Raw genomic sequence first — 6012 nt, 5'->3', positions numbered from 1 at the left:
TAATTCGACTCAAGTATTCATTTACTCTCACATATATATCCAATTAATCACAGCTCTCGATCTGACAATCCAGACACTTTAAAAATTATGCATCATTATATATATAGATTTGAATAAATTCTATAACTAATTCATTATTATCCAGACATATCTTTAATTTAAAATTCATACATATCTTTAATTTAAAATTCATAATAGTCTTCCGTGAGCAGCTGCAAATATAAAATCAAAAGGGAAAGTGTAATATTAGATTGAAAAGGCACCTAAATAAATTATGATTGTGAGATAATGTTAACTTAAAAAAAAAATTAAATAAATTTGTACAGCTTTATTTACTTCATGCATGTTTCATTTGTTGCAAATGATGATTCAATGTGAATTTAGGACATAAACTTGGAATACAAATACCATGATTATTTTGTACGTATGCCTTGTGTAGTTTTGAAGTTGAAAATGTTATGTGGATTGCACAAATATAAAAATTAATAATAATAACTTTTTATTCTTTATTATAAATGGTTTCATTCACCTTAATTCTCTTTGTGTTTTTTTTCTTTCTTTTTTTAAATTATTTATTTTTCCTTATATTTATACTTTGTTGTAAATTTACATCTTTTATGACTTTAATTGGTTCTTTAAATATAAATAGTACTTTTGAAAAAATATATCTCTAACAAAAAAAATAATTTAAAAATCCGTTAAAATCATGAGTCACCAATGGAAATAAATGACCAAAATACATCACCAAACACATGATAATCAAGAAAACTGAACATATTTGAACGTTAAATCTAATAAAAAGGTTAATCAAGACCTTGACAACACCCTCCAACACACAATGATACCTTTAATTTCTTAAATAAATAAACCTAAAAAAAAATATTATTAATTTCTTAAATAAATAAACCTAAAAAAAAATATTATTAAATATTTTTTGAATTAATATTGTTTTCTTAAAAAAAACTTTAAATTCATTATTTTAAGACACCTACGGGCTACGTGACAAGCATACAAATGAGGAGAATAGAATAAGAAGTTGACTGTTTCAGAATTAAAAAAATGCTAGCCTTATTTTTCTTAAATATATTCAATATTTAAATAATATATATATATATATATATATATATATAAAATTATAAACCGTAAAAGTTTATAATGATTATTAAATATTGACTCATTTATCTTATATTATTAATGTTAATAAGATATTTATTTATTTATATTAATTAAATCAGGATATATAATCATAAATTGAAGCTAAAAAAAATCAAAATTGAAGCAAAAACTTTTCTTCTTCCCAACTTGTTTTTACTCTTCTTCTTCTAGCTCCTTCCGAAAAGGTTGACCCTCGACGACCGGTTGCGGTCAATAGCGATTTGTTATTCAATTATCGACTTGTTGCCAAGTTCACTTATGTTCATTGGTCGAATTTTAATATTTCATCTTCTAAGTTTATGTTTTCTATCTTTCAGTCTTATAAAAAAAAGTTAGTGAATTAGGCTTTAGTGACATATAATTCTCATAGATACTTAATAAGATAATTATAAAAGATTTTAATCTAAGCATACGATAAATAAAAGATTTTGATCTAAGCATACGATAAATGAAGATATAAAAATATAGATAAAGAATAATGAACACAAGATATAACGAGGTTCGATTAACAAATTACTGCATTCTTGGAAAGTCGTACATTCTATAGATTTTTATGAAACAATAATCCAAATAACCCTATATTACAATGTTTAATCTATTTCTAAACCCATTAAAAAACTTAAAACTCAATCCAATATATAAATTTTAATAAAATATGACCTCTCAAAACCCAATATCAATAAAAAATATATATATATATTTAGGAATGAAAAAAGTTTACAAATATATGAGTCAGCATAGGCTTATTTTTGGAACCAATTCCTGTCCTACCCATCTTACAAACAATTTTTCCCAAACTACCTATCTTTTCATTCACATTCCTAAACTACCCACCTTTCTCTCTCTAAATCATTAATCAACTTTTTAATTACCCATCTTTCATATTAAATTCACTAATTACTTTATTTTATAAATACAAATATATATATATATATTAATATATATAATTAAAATTAAACATTATAAATATAATTCAAATAAATATTATAAACTAAAATAAAATATTATACACTAAAATAAATTACATTACATAAAATTTTAATATTATATTATTTATTAAAATAAAATAAAATATATTATATTATATTATATAAATATTAAAATAATACATATATTACATAAATATTAAAATAACATGTATATTTTAAAGTTTTTTTAAATTAATACTTCTATAAATATTTTAAGATTTAGGTAGTTTATTTTAAGGTTTAGTTTATTTTTATTTTATTTAAGGTTTATGTTATTTATTTAATTTTAGTTTATAATATTTATTTTGATATTTAATTTAGTAGGTTTAGTTTTAATTATATATATTATATTTATAAAATTAAGTAGAAATAAAATATATGTGTTATTTTAATATTTATATAATATATATTATTAATTTTAATTATATATATTTGTATTTATAAAATAAAGTAATTAGTGAATTTAATGCGGAAGATGTGTAATTAAAAGGTTGATTAATGATTTAGAGAGAGAAATGTGGGTAGTTTGGGAATGTGAATGAAAAGGTGAGTAATTTAGGAAAAATTATTTGAAAGGTGGGTAGAACAAGAATTGGTTCCTTATTTTTGCATAACCAGACAATTAGGAGGGGGCAAGAGCGGGGTAATAAATACATGGCCCAAAGACATGCTTAATTAAATTATTATTATTATTATTATTATTATTTAGATTCTATTTCTATTGTCAATTATGCAAATGACAAATATGTATCCATATATGTTGAAAACAAATCATGAATGGTCCCTCATAGTTTCGTAAATTACCACATTGCCCATGATATGAAATTTGTTTAATCACTCATCATTTTAGTTAACACACATGTATTAATATATGATCTCGAGATTATTAATTCCTCCCTCACATCACATGATCCAGAACCTTTGAGGAGCGGGGTGGAGCGTCCTAATTTAAAATCTAGAAAATGGAGAGAATGAATTAATATTGGTAACTCAAAATTTAAGGGTCCCGACTATAAATTGAAACTTTAGCTTATTGTTTTAGGGTCGGCAAATCTATAGAGAAGGCTTTAGAGAAAGAATTAGAAGAAAAAACTCTTAAAATCAAAATCTGTCATTGGAGCTGGAATCTTATGAAATTCTAAAATTATCGGAGAAGTCTTCTAAATCGTATTCTCGTCTAGTTATCTAGGAGTTCTATTGAAGTGTTTGCGAGTCCCAATTCACGACATATTACAAATTACGAACTCATATTAATTTTCAGCTACTTGAGTTCATGTTATTCTATTTTTCGTGTAATTATTTGATTTGGGTATGTCATTTTGTTCTAAATGTGATTTTCTAACTTCCTAGTGGATTAAAACTAAATGATTCGCCTTGTATTGGAATTATACATTTTTCAAACTGAAATATGAAATGATTGGATCATCATTCTCAAGCCCTCGCGCTACTAGAGGGTGATGATCCATTAATTATTCATATATTTTTGTAGAATAGATTAGGCTTGAATTGGGCTAATTGTATTCAAGTTTTAATAGGCTTCTAGAACTTAAGAAAATATTAAAAAAAAAAAAAAGTTTTCTAAAAATTACTGGGGCTTGAATGACTTGTTTAGATTGATTTGGATAAATTTTAAGTGATCTAAGGAGCATCCTGATAGTCTTTGAATTCGTTTTGATGCTTTGTATTCCTAATTTGTTTTTTTTCTGGTGAACATTTTGATTCTCCTCTAATTGAATGACGATACGAGGATGACATATATTGATTCTAAAATATTTAATTAAAGAGTCAATTTATGGATTTGGTTTTGGGATTTAGGATAGGACACTGAACTTTCAATTTTTTTATTTGCCTAAAATAACTAATGGAAGAATGAGTTGTTCTCGGATTGTTTTGATATCACGACCGAGAATGGAAATGACCAACCAAAAGATAACACTAAAGTGAGATGCCCAACTGAGAATCTTGAATATTATTCATATTGGTTGTTGACCAAGGAAAATGTTCTTGCGCGTGGGAAAAGAATCAAAGGAAGAATACACGCGAGGCTAGGGATTCGAACTCACGACATCTGAGCGTTTAGCGTCGAATCGACAATAATAATAAATAAATAAATTGTCTTTTTAAACGCTATACTCTTTTTTAAAATACTTGTCGTTATTATAGGGAAACTATGTTTAAGTATTTTATTATTAAAATATAAATAATTAAGATGTATTCTAAAATATTATTTAATCCAAAATAATTTTCGAATAAATAATAAATCGATAATTAACTATAAATTTATTAGCCTTTTAATTTGTTTAAACCATATAGTTTTAAATATAAATGTTTCCAAACAAAATACTTTAATTATGTTCATAAGTTTGACAGCTTTTCTCTTCAGATTATTTTGAACTCAGACAATTATTTTGTTTAATTAAAATAAGGAGAATAATTGGTGGATTGAGGTGAGGATGCAAAAATTAAAATAATATATATATAACATTTTAAGACTTTTTTTATTATTATTTATATTTATTTAGAATTATTTTAATTGTAATTCTACCAAAATTATTATTGAGAAACTTGTAACGGCAGTGTAAAAGTTTTGAGACAATTAAACTCTTTTGTTTATTATTATTATTTTTAAAAAATGTAACTAGTATGACCAATTAATATTAAGTATTTATATCTCTATTATTTTATTAAAGTATGACATAATTCAATATTTATTTTATTTAAAAAAAATTATGATATAAATAATAATATTTTATATTTTTGATTAAATAAAGTATAAAAAAATGAGATGAAATATTAATATTAACTCTAATAATTATATATACATTATAATCCATATATGTTTAAGTAACACTCTAATTAATTAGTTACCATTTAATAATGAATTTACTTTGTTTGTAAGTGAGATCATTTAATTTGTAGCAAGAAAAAAAAAAGAAAAAGTCCAATTAACTTGTAGAAAAAATAAAAGAGATCATTTAATGATCGAAAAGCTATAACTGATCAGATCCCATTTCCCAAAACTGAAATCAAGTCAAATAGACAGCTATCATGAGTCAACTCTTTACCTTTTCTTTTTTGTTATTAAAATATATATGTTTTTACATTAAAAAAAATATTATTAAATTTATTAAAATATATTTTAAAATATTATTATCTTATATAAATTAATATTTAATCAAATACTTAATATTTGTTTAAAATAAATTTATAATTTTTTTTATAAAAATTAAAAATAGGCACTGAATGACGTAAGTTGCAGAGCTTGTTTGACCTTCCATATTTAGAAGAGTGTAAACTATTTGAAAAATAATTAAATCATGTTTGATATATTTATAATTTAAATGAAAGATATTTTAATTATATTTGAGTTTATAATTTAAATTATAAGAATAATATGTCATATTTGATAGGATAATGGATTGTTTATAATTAATCAAAAAATATTTATTTGAATTATAAATAATCAAATAACTCTTAATATTTAACATTTTAAGATGGTATTAAATAATAAAATTAAGATTTAAAAAATGATTGATAAAGATTAATTTGAAATTAAGAATGAGAAAAAAAGATGCATTGGCTGTCTCTCTACAAATTTAGAGTAGCAGTTCCAATAATATTTACATATTTTAATTCATCTCTAGATCTGCAATACTATATACTATACATATTTAATCACTCATGATCTTTGTTTTTGAATATATATATATTCTAATCATGACATTAATCAAACTGTTCTTCGATGTCAAATTAATATATATGTATATACATGTTTGACTTTTGCCACATATTTGAATTCATTTGGCAACATTTTGTTGAGATATTTATTGTTATGGGTAAGTAAAGAGTCAGAGTTTTTTATTATAAAAACGAGTTAAGTTAGGGTATA

Source organism: Impatiens glandulifera, chromosome 1 (assembly GCF_907164915.1).
Source record: "Impatiens glandulifera chromosome 1, dImpGla2.1, whole genome shotgun sequence".
NCBI classification, from domain to species: domain Eukaryota; kingdom Viridiplantae; phylum Streptophyta; class Magnoliopsida; order Ericales; family Balsaminaceae; genus Impatiens; species Impatiens glandulifera.
The sequence above is the reverse complement of the archived record's forward strand: the minus strand, read 5'-3'. Positions refer to the sequence as shown.